Raw genomic sequence first — 20,262 nt, 5'->3', positions numbered from 1 at the left:
AGTTTTTAACAAAGTGTATCTCAAATAACTGGAGATTATATTTAGGTTCACAAAGAAAATTGCACAGAATTAGAAATCCAATACTTGTAACAAGGACTTCCTTCATGAGGCACATGCTCATGACATTTTAAGATCCCCCTTTTTCCTTTTCACTACAAAACTACATACAGGACGTTGGCCACATTTCAAAATAAAACTCCCATGACAGGAATTTGTTTATTTTTCACAGTACCAGAGTTATAAAAGTTTGGGATTCACTTTTTGTTTTTCAGATTTTGAAATCACTTTTAGTTTCGTTTGTACTCAGAATTAGCTTTAGTGGGGAAAATAAAAATAAAAAGTAAATGCTTTTCCTAAAACACATTTGAAATGATTTTTTCAGTGATTTCATTTCACATGGAGTTGTAGAATTTATTTTAGCTCAAAATAAAATCTTTCTTCTGCACTCAACCGTTTCTATCTAATGCCAACATCTGTAGCGCTAATCCTGTCTAGTCCTCTAACTGGCAGCTGTGTAAGAACTCTTATGTATTTACCACTCTGTTGATCAAAGGTATCAGCATGGGACCCATCCAATCCGTGTTGCTAAAAGTGATCTTATTTCTCGCTGTACAAGTGACTAATTTTCACTGGCATTTTTTTTTTCAGCTGTGTGGGATATTTGATTGGTAAATTTGATGTTTTTTAGGGTGCTGAATCCAAAATGATCTCAATTTTCCTCCATCACATACAGTTTTTTTTTGTTTTTTGCAAAACATGAGGCGTTTATATTAAAAAAAAGCACAATAGTGATGAAAAAAATCATTATTTTATTACAATTATTTATGCATAATGTTTCTGAGATTCCTTACCTTTCGCTATGTACAAAATAAACAAAATAAATGATCATCTGAGCTCCTCACACCGCCAAATCCAGCGTACCCTCCCCCTCCTAATGACCCCCATCAATTCATCGCATTTTCTATTTGTATTTCTCTTGAGTTTCACTCTTAGACATATTAAATTTATGTAAGAAATCATTATTGGATATGGTTTTTCGACTCAAGTATAGTTTACCAGATTTCAGTTTAAAAAGGGAAATTGTTTTACAAGAAAACCTGATGAGATGGAGTTTTTAAAATATTTTCCTGGTTTCAGTGAGTAAAAATCCATAAGAAACAGTCAAAAAAATCCTGTGCAGTTTTTTTGGTTGCAGACCTGTGTTATAAGCCTTTGCACATCAAAATAAACAATGGTAACTATACTTTATTTAATTTGCCTTACTGACAATTTAAACCTTACCATTCTTCCATTACAGGTAGACACTTAAAAAAACCTTTTGTTGAGGCTGTAGTGATGGTGAGGTGATGATTTCCTCATTGACGATTCTTCTTCTTCTTGGGTCGTAACAGTTTACTGGGCAGTAAAGGTGCCATGTGTTTTTGCGGTCTGGGCCTTTACTCATTCATCTCTTCTTGCATCATCTTTTCAGAGAGCCTTGTGTGTGTAGGCCCTCATTTAAACTTAGGTCAGAGTTCAGGCTGCTGGATAAGAGATGAATTGGATGTCAGAGACGAGCTGCTGCCCGCGCCGAAGTCCTGCTGGGCAGCCATCTGCATGCGGGAGGAGGCAGACGAACCATTCTGCCCAGACTCTTCAAGACTGGGAGTTTGGTGAAGTAGGACTGTCCATTTGAAACTGTTACAACATGAAAAGTGGATTAACGTGTCATTCTCCTCATGTAGACTTACTGTACCAATGAATTCCAGACAAATGAAAGTTAAGTCAGCCTTTTAGCTCTGGTGCTGAGTGTTGATTGGGGTCCACTTTGTTCTCTCTGTGTTTTCTTGTTGAATTGTTGTTTGTTTTTAATTGATGTGCAGCAGTTTTGGTAAAGAGTAAGTGATATTGTGCGCTTTAAAGTCTAAAACAATATTTCTTGTGATTTTCTTATTGTGGAAACCAAATATAATTCTGCCGGGGAGAGGAATTGCTCTCTTTTAAGTTGCTGATCTTCTGCTTTATTCTCCATTAGTTAGCCTCCTCCTTTATGTTATGATTAAATATTCATGATTGAGTAGTCTAATCATTGAATTGGCCATTACTTAATCCACTGTAGACACTTGTTTACTTTTGTTCAGGCTGCAACAATCAATATTTTAAAGTTAACAATGGCTCAAATGACTATGTGTCATGTGGAAGGTGTTGTTTGTTGGGTCAAATACAAGCAATTATTGCCTGAGTGCTTTAGATGTGGGTAAGCTAAGAGCGCATCAGTCTGACTGATGAGCTCCACTATGATGTGATGTCTGCAGTCCAACCCTGCAAGGTATTGTGGTTCGGATTACATTAGATGGCTTAAAAGCGATGCTTTGCCTTGTAAAACAAAGCGTTTTTGTGGGCTGGATATGACAGATGAAATGCAAACCCTCATTTTCCTGCAAATCTGCAGTGTGACAATCAAACACTAAAACCTCCCTGCTCGGCGCACACTGTTAAATGTACTGCAGTATTTTATTTTTACAATATGTCAGTATAACACTGTAACATACAGCATGTTAAAACATAGCTTTGTTTTATTGTATTCCAAAGGTCTAGTCAGTTTTGCGGTGTAAAATAGAGCAAGAGCTGGATAATTCCTGCAATTAAGTTACTTGTGATTTGACAATAAACATTTTGCAGTGTAACATCAAGCATACAAAAAAAAACCATGACATTTAAAATTTTGCTCTAAAATTTCATAACTTCTTCATAAAAAGCCAGATTGTGGCGTTAGCAGCAAAGAAATGTTTTATCAGTCTGGTGGTCAGGATCCCCATAATGACCCCAGACATAAAGATAAAAAATGAAATATACAAATGCATCTTAATCATCTATTAAAACTAAAAGCACTCAAGAATCAATAGTGAATATGAGTTTTTCCTGAAAAATAAACCCTTTCACTATAATTTATCTCACGGCAAATGATAAATCTATATTCCCAACATCTTGAGTACAATGGAAAGATACATGCATCAAGGGAAAAAGTGCAATAAATTCCTCTAATGTGAGAAAAAAGGAGAGTCAGTGAGACTTACAGAACCATGACACTGTACAGTTAACCAGCTCACTTTTACTACATTACAAAATGAGAAATGTGAAATGAAAGTCTGAGGTAAACCTACTTCACACACTTATAATATAAAAATCCTGCTGTTCACAGTCCTCCAAAAGGGGACTGTGCTCTATATGTTATATAACTCACAGAAATAGGTCAGTGTAATAGTAATGGAGTTGCTTCCTTAGTGTTGTTCCCCCTCTCTCGTTGTGTCAAGTTTCAACATGACATAATGTGATATAATTTTCAAATATGTTTCCGTTAAAATTTAATATGGTTGCTTTAATAACAGATTCTGTTGTCAGACACTTGGCAGTGAATCATTGTACTGACAGTTTACTCCGGCTGAACCTTTCCTGTTTTCAGACAGTCTGTTGCTCCATAAGCTGACTTATGTAAAGGAGATTTAGCTGGCACTGAGTGTGTTGCATAAATAGTCCCTTTGTATTCCAAATGTCCATCCAGAAAACTGCTCCTCTGGGCCTCCATTTTCACAGAGCAAAGTACATCCACTTCACCCCTAACCTCAGCAACAAGTGACTCAGTCTGAATTTACATGATTTCATTTTCCTTGAGCACTGTTCAGCCCAATGTCCATGTTCCAGGACTCTGCAAGGGGTATTTTAACCAGACAGAAGCCCAAAACGAGACAAAGGCAGCACTGGAAGTCTTAAGATTAGGATTAAAGAAGTGGGCTGTAATAAACATCGGACACAGAGGTAAAGACAGCACTGATTGCATGCAATCAAAAGCTGCCAAAAAGCAGTTTGTGTGTTTCATTTGGGGACTCAAATGCAAAGGCTGTGGTAAAATAATAAAGGCGAGTTTGGAAAAAAATAGAAAATAGTAAACTTGCTCTTCTATTTCTGCTCTCCATTGTGATTGCTGCGGTAACAGGCTGTGCTGGCCAGTTAAATGTAGAAATGCGGTGAAAAGAAAAGAAAAGAATGAGGTGACTGAGACCATGACAACTGTCCAGGAAACCCACTTAACGCTATAACAATACAAGCATTATTTGCTGTCTTATAAATATTCACACTTACTGATATGTTTCTCCAGTTGCACTGACTTCTTACATCTTGGCATCCTATATAAGGTCACCTGCCTCTGTTTAGGATGTAACTAGGTGTGATCATAGAGTGTATATAAAGAATAAACCTACCCAACATGACATTTGTCCAACACTGTGTTGATTATTCTGGAGCCACCTGCAGCATATTTGGACAAGAAGATGGAGAGTGAATACTGGCTAGCTCGGTTAGGAATCTGCACCCAGACTATAAGGTTAGCTGCCACACAGAGATAGATACCCCCTAATTAGTGCTGAGTACAAATAGCACTGTTGGTTAGCACTGTTGCCTCACACCAAGAAGGTCCTGAGTTCAGTTCTTTCTGTGTGGAGTTTGCGTGTTCTCCCTGTGTTTGCGTGGGTTCTCTCTGGGTACTCCGGCTTCCTCCCACAGTCCAAAGACATGCAGTTAGTGGGGATAGTTTAATTGAAAACTCTAAATGGCCAATAGGTGTGAATGTGGGAGTGAATTTGAGGACAAATGGTTGTCTGTGTCTATGTGTTAGCCCTGTGACAGACTGGTGACCTGTCCAGGGTGAACCCTGTCTCTCACCCTAAGACAGCTGGGATAGGCTTCAGCGGAAGCGAATGGATGGATGGGCAAATAAAAGGGAATTTCCCTCACCAAAACTGCAGCACAACCTTCTTGGATGGTCTGCTAGTACAATGAACCATGCAATGATTTCAGGCATGCACTAACTACACCAAAACTAACTAACCCAAATGTTTTTGGGTGGGATTTTCTCTCGACAATATACTAAGCCTTGGGGAACATAGCACCTAAGTTGGCTTAGCATTTGACTTTGACCTTTCTTGTTTTTTTCAAGGTCAAGATCTTATTGTGTGATATGTCATATAAAAAGGCACAGATGTCACAAAGATGCCATAACAGGCTGACGTTCTCTGAGGGCTTGTGTTTAGCCACTGTGTTCTACAGTGGAAAGTTTAACACTGCTGAATAACTTTGATTATTCGCTGTTTAAATATATCCTATAGATAGATTTTTATTTCTTGTTCTAACAAGCAATGATTTTTCCAATGAAATCTGCATCATTGCATTTTGGATTGAAACCCTGGGATCTCATCCGTCTGACTGGAGGAATAAAGAAAGCTTCATTTCATCCTCTTTATTTCCGAGCACTTAGCCTGATCAGATTATCATTCAGTTATTAAATGACCCGCAACAGTAATAACTTAAAAGCAGAGCAGAGGAATGCAAAGACTGAAGGTTAGTTCAAGTTCACCAATCCGCTAAGTCTGTCTTGAATCTCACTTAGTCCTGACATTTATTTTTTTCCGACTGCTGTCTTCCATTGTCTCTTGTTCAAATGAGGAAAGAGGAAGGGACGGAGAAAAGCAGGGATGAAAAGCCCGAGGCAAAGAAGACTGAAGGGAGGAAACAAGTAAAAGGGGTTAAGGAGTGAGGCTACACTGAAACAGATAGAAAAGGCAAGGAAAGGCTGTAGTAGGAGTGTTTATGTATTTTTAAAGGCGGAGAAAAGCAAAAGCCTTTTATGGAGAGTAGTAGGCAGAACCCTGAAGTTGTGTCAGCGTTTGCTCAGCTGCCTCAATCATCTTTAATTATCACTGACTCATTCATCAGCTTCTTGATTACCAGCTGACTAATAATAATCAAACAATTTCTCAAAGTAGAAATAATACATATCTCAGAAATTAATTCATATTTAACACTGCCTTTCACCACAGCCCTGATCATATCGAGGTATTTGGCATCCCAATTTTAACATCAAACTTCTCACTGTTGCTTTTCTGATACACTCTCAAGCCGTGTTATCAGTCACCTCCCTATGCGCTGTGCTCTCTGGCACACATACAGACTTTTCCCTAAGATAATGTTCATGTATTGTCATATAGAGGCTCAGATTCTTAGAAAGAGTATCCAAACAGCAAATATTTTGCTGCTATGTATAAACCTTATAAGTCATTGAGGACTTATGTTTGTCATTCCCTATTTTAATGCATTTTATTGGGACTGATGTGATGGGGTTTGACAGAATATTCACCAACGATTAACATTTTTACAAGATTTCTGGAGAAAACAGCACATACAGTTCTCTCTGTTAAAATTTGATTTGGCGTGTGACTCAGTTATGCAGTAGTGACCACTGGGTCAGTAAAGAGATGTTACCTGTAACAGACAGACAAGTAAATGATCATGTATGATACCTGCAGATCATAAAATAAAGCAACAATAACCACGAGAGAACAAAGGAGCTTACATTGTGTGTTTTTGTTGCTACGCTATGACTGTAATGTGTAGCAGCCTCAGGCAGTCAGAGCAGCCTGATGTGGTTTCACCGCTCTCTGGCTGACTTCCATACATCACGGAAAGTCTAATGTCTCCCGACAGGGTTCGCGTGATGGTTTGGGGGTCTCAAAGACAGGTGGATAGTCGAACCCGCTGGGCAGAGCCAAACGTGTCGAGAGGCTGCTACACTGTGATTAAAAATGACTCTGTAAGATACCCGCAGGCGGTTCTTCTGGTTACCAGAGGAATACTTTGGCCACAAAAACAGTAGGAGTGTCTTTGTTTTTTCACAGATTTGATCACAGTCTTGTAATTAATGTCACATGTGGATACACTAATGAAGTATAGCTTTATTGCTTATACTTTCATACATGATATTGGTAAATCTAACCCTCCTAAAGTCTTTTCCTGCACCGTCTAAGAGAAGGAATTTCCTGTTTGGCTTCCTTACAGATATTCCCACCCCCTGCATGGCGTGTATTTTAATACAAAGGTGGCGTATTAGTGACGTAATAGTGGGAATTAGGAGCTACCAGATCAACGTTAAACTGTTATGGTCTTGGTCACGACCAAAGCACCATTTTGGACCTTTGAAGAACTTTCTTGTTTTCAGAGTGCAGTCTGAGTGCAGAGGGCTGCTGGCTTCTCATAAACTGTGGAAAGACTAATGTGTCCTTGTGGGTTTGTGTGATTTGCAGGGCCGGGAGGCGAGGGAGCGTTATTACAGTAAAAATAGAACAACAACAGCAGTAATAAGCTCTGTTTCTATGCATGTCTTCAAACTCGTGCCAAAAATAAAGTCAAATTTGGACTATGGCTGTATTATGTTGCAACACTGGATATGTTAAATTTTTCTGATTGGAACAACCAAATGTGTAACACGTGTATTATGTCTGTGTTAAAACAACAGCACAATCCTGTAAATGTAGCCAACACTTGACAACACTCTGTATATCCAGTCAGTTCTTTTGCACGGTAGACACACATCAGATAAACTTCTTTTAATCCTGCTCCTTTAAAATATAATGCAAATAAAATAATGCAATAGCGTTTATCCGTTAATTATACAATACGCTGCATTACATATACTTAATGTAATACAAGCATGTTAAGCCATGCTTTTCTGTCTGTGCTGTAAGAGCTTTGTTGGCATGACTGCATGTTTCACACATCCTATTAGAGGAGAGCTTACACTGTCTAACCCTGCTCAAGATTTCACTATTTTTTTACTTCCAAGCATTGCTGCCGAATCTATTCTTGATCCATCATAATGCAAAAAGATAAATTCTACCCAAAAAATTACTGAAATTCAGCAAAAAAGTCACCTTTTGGCAATTAATTTCTCTAATAATGCCATTTTAATGGGGTAATGCAATAAAAATGAGCATAACTGTTAGCCAGGCGGTGGCTCTTTGACTACTTCTCTTGTACTTAGCTGCACTTGCAGGCTCACAAATTTAGCCTTAATTACATTTTTTTCATTGCATGTCTTGGTCTTTCTCTGAAATGAGCTAAATATAAATCTGAAAACATGCATTGCCTGAATAGCATTTAATGTTTAATAATTAGTTTGAGGTGAAAACCTTTAAGGTGACTATTTCCCAGCAGCATATAATTTCTTATTCATTTCATAATAAAGTAATGAAGACATGTCGCCTTTAATAATCTATCCATTTGTTTATTCATTTTTATTTATTTATTTGGTTTATTGTCATTTATAAAGTGTAAATCTGTATTATGGAACATTAACTGCGTAAAGGCCCATTACTCTAAAAATGCCGTCTCTCTCTCACACGCGTGGATTTGGACACCGTCTCTCGCTGCTGCCTTCTAAAGACGCTCACACAAATTTAGACTCCATCGCTGATTTCTCTTTGTCATCTCCCTCATGCATACTTGCGAACACACTGTTCACACTTTTTGTTATGTTTAGAAGATTACCCAAAGATTCTGCCTATATCCTCATTATGCTAATCTGTCCTCGTCAGCCCACACAGCAGCTCTGGATGCTTCTGTGCTTCAGCCGCAGCTCAACACAATTTCTTAGTCTTATTCAAATCAGAGTTCACCCTGCACAGCTGCTCCGGAGGATTTGGTGAATTCAGGTCAAAGTAAAACAAAAATCTGCATGCTGGAAAGAGTGGGCTGAAAACATGCCCTGACACACTTGCAGAGCTAATGGAATAAAGCATTAGCTCACTGTGTTGGAACATAATAACAAATATATATCATGCTGCACTTTCCTAAATGTTCCTCGTAATAGTCTCCTTAATTATACTGCAGGGCTATATAGTAGCAAAACGACTTTGGCACCATGGATAGCTTGAAATGCTGCGATATGATTCCTGCTGGCTGAGTTGGAGCTTTTTGATGAAAACAGCTGCCTGCTACAGCTGGAAATGAGCACTAAGACGTTCTACAGAGCTGACGGGAAGTGCAGCATCAGGTGATAATTCTCTGCAAACCTTTTAGATGCCACACGCAATCGTTTATTATACTGCAAACGGAGATTAGAGCAATGTAGAGATTTAACAGCCGTCCAGATGTGTCTTACCTTCAACGCAACAAGTTCCATTTGCTTGCCTGAAAATGTTCCAAGGAGAAATAAATCTAAGAAGAAAAGAAGAAGTAGAGCAGTAAAATAGTGCTTTATGTACTGAAAGAAGAGGCAGAGAGCATTTGGGCAAATTGCATTTTTATGTTGTTCGCAAATGAAAAAAATAAACACCAGGGAGAGAAGGGAGCAGGACTTCTTTGCGTTCTGGTTCTGCCGCCACCCACAGCAACACCGGTTAGACACATCAAGCACTGCGTAGGTTTCCCTTTTGTGCCGTAGAAAAATGTATTTATTAAAGCATCGACTCCAGAACAAAAACAAAAGAAAATGAACAACAGCTGCAGGATTGCAGAACATATTAGGTACCATAAAATTGATAAAGCAATCACTGTACATACTACAGTGTTCTTTTTTTTAAGTCACAGCTTTTGTAATGCAGTTATGGTTGATGTAAATATATTTTTACACATATTATACATTCAATAAAACTGAAATATGTTTGAGAAAGAAATGTACATCTGAATTATAGCACTTATGATGGTGCTGTAGGAAAAATAATATGGATTAAAGACGGTGACGAACAATTTAAATTGATAAGCACTCTTTTTAACACAGAACTATAAATATATATTAATATCATTAGTGCAACCAGTTGAGTTACTTATGTTAGACATATGTTAGGCGTGTGTGAGGTCACTTGAAACACTTGATGAAGGCAGGAGAATGTGTTGTTCGGCTTACAGCTGCTGTAAGATTAGTTGCTTTTAGATGAAAAAGCAGAGGGACTATCAGCTCATTTTCACTCCTAAATATTCTCCTTATGGTTCAGTGACTTTATGTGAGACAAATCTGCAGGCTGTATGTGGTTAAGATACTTTCATAATGCGAGATTTGAAGCTTTGCATGTAAGTACAAAGCATTTTAGCTTCCAAAAATATTCAGGTTAATTTAAAATGAATTCAGATTAGAAATCATATCTTTAATTATTAAAGTCAACTTTTTATTACACTCTAAATTTCATATAAAATAGGTTGTATCAAAAACCTGCAAAGGGACTGCACTGTTGTCTTCTTTATATCACTTAAAGGGTTTCCTTTCAAAAAGGTAAATGCTGATTTTTTTAAATCTGTTATCTGTGAATCTGCTGGTGGTTGATATATTTTCATTTCTTATCAAAAGAAGAAAAAATTCTATAGTGAAACACTTTAAATAATTCAGCTGTCCACATCCCAACGAAGGAAAAGTGAGAAGATAAAATTTGAGAGCACTGACAGATGAATCATTTCATGTTTCTGCTCCATCTTTAAAATAACCTGCAAGGCCCAAATACAGCATTTCATTCGGGGCGAAACACATACACTGCCTCAAAGCCGCAATTTAGATTTAAGGTGATATTATTAAAGATCCAGTAATGCCCGCAATTTTACCTACTGAATTACATTTTTCAGATCTGTTTTTTAATTTGCTTCATCCCTTCGAATTAAATATAGCCCTATGGAATGAAACCCTTTGAGCCAACCTCCCTCCTCACTGTGGATCCAGTTAAACGGTGTTGCTCAGAATGTGAATTGCAAAGGATTAAGTGATTGTGTATCTTTTAGATTCAAAACATCTGCTGCTTAGGTTGGCAAAGGCTCGCCTGCCCTCAGACTGGGATGGAAAGCAGGCAGCTGGAGGGAGTGGTGATTATTATTTGGTTGTTTGCTGTAATTTATTTTTAAGGTAGACAGTCATTGCTTCTCTGTAGAAACAGTGGTGCGGTCATCTCCATCTTCACCATGAAAAAGTAGAACATTATAGGTTTAGTCCAAAAACCTTCTTTTCCCTAACCTGTGCTAATAAAAACAAAAATGCTGTATATTCACCCCCTTTAGGAACCATGGAAACTCTTTGGGATTGATTACCTTACTTATTTATAACAGCTACTAAAAGTTAACAGTTTCAGTGGGGTGTGGAAATGTCACAGCTTAATGCCTATGGTTGTATGTTGGCTGTAAACATGGTCAGGTCAGGGAGAAGGAGGGCAGACAGGCATCCAGTACTGAATCCAACACTATGAATAATTTGCTGTAATACTCTAAATATTTGCATGTCCCTTTATGCCTACCTGAATTGTGAAACTAAGGGATGCATCTGTGTTTTTTTTTTAACGCTGTGAAGATGCACTGCCAGCACCGGGGCAGTGTAGTGTGATTCTGCTTGTTGCTTACTTTGGTTTAGTTCAGATATCTACACCTGCAGATGGACAACTTAGACATTTGGCACAGACCTACTTACAAAATGTGATCATATGAACCTCCATCTAATCCTCAGAAACAAGGCAAAAACAAAAGCTGCAATCCAAGGCTCGTAAAAGCTGAGCATTGTTGCAGAAATATACACTCCATGAGGAAAGAAAAGTTGCAGTAAGCGAGCCTATGCGATTTATCTTCATCCCTACTTCCACCAAACCTCACAGGAACAAGTTGGACATTCCTGTGAATATCTCCTTTGGGGTTCAGTGGGATCTATTCTTAGAGTTCAGATGAATGAGGGAGCGTGTAAAGCGGTGAAAGGAACACATGAAGAAGGAGGAAAATCAATATGCAGCTTCTAAGAGGAAAGGTGAGCTATTAGCAATAGTAGGTGCTTTGTTAACACTGACAAAGATGGATGGCAAGCTAGCACTGGCTACGATTAGATAAAGAGTTACAATTAAGAATCAGAGGAATTTCCTGGGAAAGATGCTTCATTTCATGGTTAATTAAATTACTTTTAAGGTCTGTGGCGGTATTTAAACTCTGGATTTTCAACTTCTTGAGGTTTATAATTGCTTGACTAGTTGACAGAAAATAGCAGCTGCATGAACAACACCTGAGCAGCCTCATTTCAATGAAGTCGGTGATCTACGTGTTAGCACCAGGCTTAGTTTATTAACCTAGCTTCATCGCAAGGTCCTCTATAGAAAAGCAGGGCAGTGGTGACTGAAACACTAAAAAATTACATGACATATAACAGCAACTACACTTCCATTTTGGATTAGTTTAAAAATGTCTTTCATAATAATGTTGTTTATTAGGGGTGCAACGATACACAAAATTCACGGTTCGGTTCGGTTCGATACTTTGGTGTCACGGTTCGATATTTTTTCGATACAAAAGAATGTTCATGCTTTTTTAATTTGTCATTTATTAAAATTATAAATATATATTTTAACTCAAAAGTACAGTTTTTAAATTTAATGTTGCTGAAACGACAAAGTAATAAAAAAATAAATATCTCATGGAAAAATCCCTCATCTTTGGAAAAGAGAGTTTATTACAGAGAAATGGCTCTTTCCAAAATAAAAGCTATACTATACCCTTCTTCTGGGGTATACTCTCAGCAGCATATTAAACATATCAGGTCCCCATAAGGAGAATCATGTGCTAACGGCTGTCTAAATGACTCGGGTAAAGTTTGTAGCATGCGTGCTTGTTGTTTTTGTCTGCTTCCACTTGTCTTTGCACTAGGATGATGTCGGAGTAAATGTGCAGTCATATTCATTGTGTTCCCACTGGTGCTGTCAGCGTTAATCTGAAATGACATTAACGCCACAACAAGGCAAATCTCCGTTAACGAGCTACCGCAGATCGCCCCGTGCGTAGGGCTGGACGGCGTCAACACGTTAACGAGCAAACTGCGCTAACGCACTAGTTCCCACCCATGTAATTGAGCATTGCGTGGCACATCCGACATGCTGTTTTACTTTTGTCCATGATGCGCTTACCTTCAGGGTCATACTTCACATGAAGACCAAAATAGTTCCAAAGGCCAGGTCTGAATGAGGGTGGGGGAGGTTCAATTTGCCATGCTGCAATGAGCTAAGCTTCTGTCTTGCTAGCTTGCGCTGCGCTCAGTGGATCTGCGCTCGACAGTGCAGCCTAGGCGGAGTAGTCGAACGCAGATCCACAGCATCGTCAGAAGAAAAGTTGATAAAATAAATTAAAAATTTTGTATTGTTCGATACACATGCGTACCGAACCGAAAGCACTGTATCGAACGGTTCAATATCGATACGAGTATCGTTGCACCCCTATTGTTTATGTATTATGTGGCTAAAATAATCTCACTCTTCTGAAGACATTTCTCAAGCTTTCAAATGACATACTTAACTGACAGCATGAAGTTTCAACAGAAACCAGCTTTTAACTGCATATTTTAATGCATGTTGTAGCAGTGATGTGAGGGGATTTATTGCTTTCTTTGCCTTTATTCTTCTACAGAGCTGTGACTTTGAAAATTTACTGTCTCTGCAGAGGAAGAACCAAGCTTTAATCACTCCCTGCACAATGCACAGGACCTTGGAAAAATGAAACTAGTATATATATTTATAAACCATGTGTTCCTAGCTATACACAGGTAGAGAGTTTGCATTCATGTTCTTACACAAAATTATCCTTTATCCTCTCTCAAGCCACTAATCCACTTACCTTCTGTCTCCTCAAAGCACTCTGTGGTTCTGACACAACCTACAGCACCTTTGGGAGCTGATCTAAGGCACAGTGTAATTCATCTTAAAACTGGAGTACATCCCAGTGGCCAATTTTCAAGCCATTGTACAGATGAGGAGAAAGGACGTGAACACATTCAAAGTAACTGTCAGAAAGATGTTGTTTTGTTTCTAAAAGCATCTGAGTGAATATGTTTTGTCACAAAAATGTTTATTAGAGGAAGAAGTGCTCTGGAGCCAGAAATAATCCTATTCTTTCTGTTAAGTAAGAGAAGCCAAACAGTGGAGGCTATTTTATGTTAACTACGAAGCCAAATGCCACCTTTTATTGATATATTGTGAATATATTATAAATGACATCAGCATGGAAAGATATTGGGTGTGGTAACTATTTGAATCAACATTTAGCTCACTGAGCCATAATCAAACAAGTTTTGCTTTTAAGTAAAAGCAAAAGCCTTACCTGATTAAAATTTGGCCCCTTCCATTAGTATGAGATTATCAGGTTCCTGAGAGCTGGCACTATTTGCACTGCTGCATTCAAAAGTTCTTTTTTCTTTTCTGTCTCATCACTGGTTCAAAGCACTGTGGTAGTCCCAACAGCAAGGCAAAGCATCCCTGTATATACTGTCTTGGGTTCATATGTTGGATTTTCATGCTGATGTTCAGCACAAAAAAATTGACTTGTGTGAGTATTTGTTCTTAATGGCTCAACAAGGTTTCACTGCAAAATGCCAAAGGGTTGTTCAGTGACAGTGGTAATTCAATTCAAACCCCAATCACAGAGGCCTAGAGACCAGTTAGCATGGGGAAAATGTATATCTGCTGATGGGTTGGCAAAGTGACGAAGGGCCCAAGACTGACAGGCACACTAGAAATCAGTGAAACCTGGTATTCTTCCCCAAGATCCTTGAGGTCTGCGGACCAAATGCGCTTGGTTGTCCCAAGTTCCAGATTAATCACAGAAGAGACCGGGCATTTGCCATGACTGCTCCTAAATTATGGAACACATTGCCCCTGCATATGTGGACCTTCCCAACACTGGATACTTTTAAAATCCGTCTAAAGACCCACTTTTATTCTCTGGCCTTTAAATCAAAATGAGTCTGTTACTATTGTTCTTTCCATGATTCTATTTTCTCTTAATCTATATTCTATGTTATTTGGTAAGTCTTCTGATTTGACTATTTTATTGCAGAGTACTTTGGTCAACAGCTGTTGTTTCTAAACGTGCTATATAAATAAATAAACTTGAAATAAACTTAAACTTGAAACAGTTAATTAGTCTTTTTTTTTTTAATGAAAATAATGAACCTATCACCATAAAATAATGTTTACTTAACAGGTACTTTTAGCTCCTAGTTGACACTGAGCGGTACGGATGTAAGACGATAGGGTGGTTAAAATCAAAGTCTGGGTTTCAAACCGGAAAAGAGAGACAGCTGGAAATTAAACTCATAGTGAATTCAGAATTAAAGATGCTGCTTGCCTTTCCAAGTGTAACCAAGTGTTGGTTAGCGCACTTCATTTCTAAGAGACAATAATGTGTTTGTGGTTTTTGTTTTAGGCAACATGAAATCGCTGCAGGCAGACCGTTTGTACATATGTCGACTTGCTGACAGACCAAACACACCTGGATCAGGCCAATCCCACCTCCCCATACCCACACTCCTGACACTGAACCTGCCACCCTGATATCTGAAGAAGCAGGTCTGATTGCATGTCTGATTACAGGATGCCCGCTGGGAAATGTATTTTCTACATACTATTTATCTTGTAATAATAATACATTATCATTATAACCCAAATATAAAGAGCATTTTGAAGAAGTGTGTATTGCTCTGGTATGTTAGTTGGTATGTTAGTTGGCTATACTTTGTTTGAAAATTTATGTACAAAGGATTATTTAAGTTATATTTGTCAATACTTTACATTATAAATCAAATGTTTAAGCACATTAAAACTTTCTTTAACAGAATTTTATAGCTGTGAATTTAAATTCACTTCAATACAAAAAGTATTTGTATGTGATGTATCAATGTAAAATAAATAAATAGCACTATCATTAAAAATATTAATTTTTGAAACAATGGCTTCCACATATCTCATCAATCTTGCATAAAAGAAAAAACATCTACTTATCTAAGCAGAATATTGATTCATGTCTGCACAGTGTTATATTTTTAGGGTTGGCATGTTTTTTCCCTATCACTTTGGGGGCACAAAGTGATATATTATTTTCCTGGGCCCTAAATCCCTGGTGCCACCCCTGCTGGTAATTACTGTAAAATTAATTGCTCATGCCCCGTTCATTTAGGCTTTAAATCTGATCATTGACACCTTGTCAACTGCTGGTTGCTAGGGAAATTCGTGTATTCCAAGGCTGACTTGTAAGTGGTTCGTAATGTGAAAGATGCTAGTTGGAAACGAGTTGCAAATAGAGATACGATACTACACCAGAACCTCCAAGCAGTTGCTTTGGTTGCTGGCAGGTTGCTGCGGTCACCAGAGGTTCACATGGAAGTTGTCTGCAAACACCAGCAAACTACTCACCAAGTGGTAGTGAAACATTGTAATGTGTGATGAAAATCAGAAATAGAGATTTTTCAAAGTAAAGGTTTCAGCCTTTGAAAGCAGTTGGTTCCAGCAATAAGGCTTTTACTTTGAAAGCAAACCATCACCATTTCTGTTGTGCGACTCAATTTTTCAAGTTTCACTGCAGGCATACTGCAGGTATTTGCAGGCAAGTCAGCTTCTTTCATGCAAACTACAAGCAAACGTGGCACTCAGTCTCCCCGCAACCAAAACACGCTGTTTGTGACCAGTTATACCTGGTGACAGGGAGGCGGTGTCTAGGTCTCGGTGACTGACGCTTTTGTCAGTAAGTTCAGTTTGAACTGATTTATCGGAGAGTCTGGCACACATATTTGTGGTATTTGGTCAAAATAGTCAGAAATAATGTTATAAAATAGTGATGAATTTGGTTGAGTTACATCATTTAGAATTAATTAAGTCAAATGTATTTTTTATATGTCACGTTCTGCACAGGAAATGCTGTTAAGAAGATGCTGTTAGCTGTACAGACAGTTAAGTCATGTACTTCTAAAGGAGTTTTGACTTGTTTGTATCTACAGCTTCATTTTAGAGCCACATCAGGTCAGGTCGAGTTCTGTAGTAGTGCAACAGTGTGATTGGACCCTAAGGTTAATAGTTTAAACCCTGAATATAGGTTGTAATTTTTTTATATAACTGGTAAATCACTGTACTTGAGGTACAGTTTCTGAAATGTGCCCTATTATGTTGAGCCTGTGGCTGAACGTTTTTGCCAGCTCCACTGTTTTCCAGCTCTCTTTATCTGCTTTCTTCAGTCAAAGATTACTGACTTTGGCTCCACGTTTGAGGTTAAAGTCTACCAATAAAGTAGTTGTTACTCCAACAGCACTTCTAGCTTCATAAACAACAAAAAAAAAGCAAAGTTTCACATAGCATTTATAGTGCAAAGTGTATCGATGAACATCTCAGTGGTTAGATCTTAATACTGAATGTACTATGTAAGAATTGACTGTAAAAAGTCCCTTTTACCCATTTTTTCCATATTGTATTTTTAGCTGCCCGGAAAGCCCGTATATGTTCTTGTTTGCGGCGACCTAACCCATCAGGAACAAAATGGCATGACCTTCTCGCTGGAAGCCGGAGGAACTTCTTTAGTGGCGTATGGAGAAAGGTGTGTGGGAGGAGAGTGACAAGAGGTTGGTCAGACCATGCTGTGAATTGTTTGTGACTCCATTTCCCAGGAGGCTTTGCAACAACAGCTCAAAAAGTCACTAGCCACTTAGCCGATGGCATGGAGAGGGCTGAGACGATTTGGCCAGAGGTCACAGGAGCTGACATGGTGGATGCGGGGGTGCAGGTGTTTGTTGATCGGATGACTCTGGTGCACAGGAGGATTGTGGGTAGATGGATATGTCAGAGAGTTGAAGCTCACCCCTTCTTGATTGTGATGCCTGTCGTAGGGAGGATGGTGATGTGTGGAAGTGGATCGAACCCTGATTTTCTTTCGTTCTTGACCCTCTCTAACACTTTGACACAACTACATCGAGCCCTCCGAGTGTTTGAATGGGAGCACATCACCAGCTGTAACTGTTGAAACTTACCTCAACTGCATAATCCAAAGTACCTTTCTCGGCACTGACTTTACAAATAAACGTGTGAGGGCTTACTCCTTAAGACTAAAGATGTTAATTTGCTTCAATGGTTTATTTTACCCATAACCATGTACAAATAAACAAAACCTTTACAGCTTTGTATGGTCACACATTTAGCATTCATTGGTCCATAAGCACTCCTCACGGCGACATGAAAACACTTAGTAGACACCGGCTGACTTCTAGCGTCGGTGTCGGAACGTTGCACTGACGTCACAAATGTACCATCCATTCTAACAGTTTCATTGCAAATAAAAATAGTCACATGCAATGACTGAAAAAAATTACATTACCTCATGTCACATAGAAAGTAAGCGAAAAGTTCCATCATTTAGAAATAAGTACTCTTCAGAGATTTGTCTCTTTTTTTCTTTTTTTCCCTTTTTTTTTAAAGTCCTAGACATTCTTTCAACAGCGTTGTTGGTCTCATTTGGGTTGTAAACATTAGTTACAGTGCTGAGCTTCTTTCAGCTCAAGCTCTCAAGAGAATTGGTCAATCAATACTATCAATCAACTGATGGAGAGGAATTGGTCAGTAGTCAATCAAACAAGGACTTTATCAGAGGAGGACATGATCGTCTTTGGGCTCAGTTAGGGGCAACAGGACACCAGTGAGAGACTGGAGAACAGACTAAACAGTAGATCTATATAAGACACCCTGAGAATCACAACTACATCTCTTTCATCTGTCATCCCTTCTTCCTATCCTCTCTCTTCCTCTATCTCTTCTTCTACGGAGCGATCATAGTCAGGTGGGCGTGGCCTCATCAGTTGAGAAAGATGGCTGGTTGGTAGGTTGTTTTGTTGTGGCGGAAGCCGGTTGCCATGCAACTGGCTCCTCTGTGGTTGGCATGGAGACAGGTTAAGGTGGATTCTGACCTGGTAAGGTAGTATGCAGCACGTACAGTAGTATGAACAGTAGAAATGTAATATGCAGTTCTGGGGAAAACAAACTAAATTTCATCAAATGACGCTGAAGAAAACAGAACAAGTCCACCTCAGGCTGATTAACGGGTCAGTTCATCCAAGCTATCCAAGAAATAGTTTCTTACTTAGAGGTACAGTTCTTCTCAAAATCAAATTGACATTTTGGTCCGTAGAGTTATTTATCCATCTCGATTTATTTGGTGTAAGCTGCCCAATTTTGGAGATACCAGCTTTTCGGTGTAATAAAACTATACGGCACCCGGGCTGTGGTGATCAAGGAACCAAAAAATATGATTGGATGACACCACAGCAGTAACTACTGAAGCCTGTTTAAGTCGCTGATTTATTTATTTTTGCAAGGCTGGGTTATCATCTCAACATTTCAAGTTATGTACCTCAAAATTTCAGTGTTATAAATCCAAATTTGTACTTGTCGAGTGCTATTTTCTTAGAGTTTGGGAAAGTCTTGAAAAGATTACTAAAAAACAAACAAAAAAATTATCTTTATTATCTTTGATGTAATTTTTATTTCGCTTCTATGGAACTATATCTGCCACTTACAGGAAACATGTAGCTAACCATCATCACAGCTCAGCTGAAGTTAACATTTCGAATGTCTTGTCACAGGTAGATGCACGTTTCCTTCCACAGTTAGCAGGTGTAGTTTGGCAGAGAGAAAATACTTTCTACATAAAATTATTCACAAGGAGTTTCTTGTATAACAGAGAAGGACCTTGCTGTTATTTGGTAAATGTAGCCTATCTCCTTCATTATTATTTAAGAGAAATCTGACTTCTGTACAGCTAATATCTCCCAAACTGTTCAAGTCACATTCAATTTTTTTTAGATGGTTAGACAGCACCTGTCTTTTTGACTCACGTGGTGTTTTGACTTATCAGTCCCAGAAACTACAGTAAAGCTGTTTGCAGCGAGGGCTGTGGTTTCCTCAGAAATATATGCACACAAATGTGAATTAAATTTACATATACATTTTTAATGCTGTGAGCACCACCACGGACTTAACTCCATTCACCTCCAGTGTTTTGGAGCATAAATTATTGACAGATATTGCACTTGTTGGGCAAACATTAAATATGGGTGAACTGATCCTTTAAAAGTCAAACAACCTGAGGGACACTTGCCTTGATTTAAGGAGCGCTTAGTAATAATCTCAAAGGTGAAAACACCTCGAATGAACGAAAGCAAGCGTATTTATCCCCAGATCTGTCAGCATGTAACGGTAGATTGTGACAGTAGTATGTTATCAATGGAGAACATCACATGGGGCTGACGTGGTGTGCAGCAAAGGATGGCGCAGGGGGAAGGCGGTAGTGGTGGACAGTGATTGGTTGATTTGGTTGGTCAGGTGACTGAAGGGGTTATGGACAGTCGAGTTGAGTCAGATCACATGATGAGGGTTTGCAGCTATAACGTCAGGAGGTTCCATCAGGAAGTATGGAAGCCTGACAAGTTTTAGCTTTTGGTGGACACTGGACACAACACCCACCCCGAACCCCCCCCCCCCTCACAGACCCAACAATCGCACACACACACATCCACGCAGACGCACGCAGATTCACACGTGTGAGCAGACAGACACGCAAGATACAAGCACATGTGCACCATATTTTGCATAGACACACAAATAAACACAGGTTTGTTAACTTACACGCATTCACGACACACGC

The sequence above is a fragment of the Pelmatolapia mariae genome, linkage group LG14, assembly GCF_036321145.2.
Source record: "Pelmatolapia mariae isolate MD_Pm_ZW linkage group LG14, Pm_UMD_F_2, whole genome shotgun sequence".
NCBI classification, from domain to species: Eukaryota; Metazoa; Chordata; class Actinopteri; order Cichliformes; family Cichlidae; genus Pelmatolapia; species Pelmatolapia mariae.
This window is presented reverse-complemented; position numbering follows the sequence as displayed.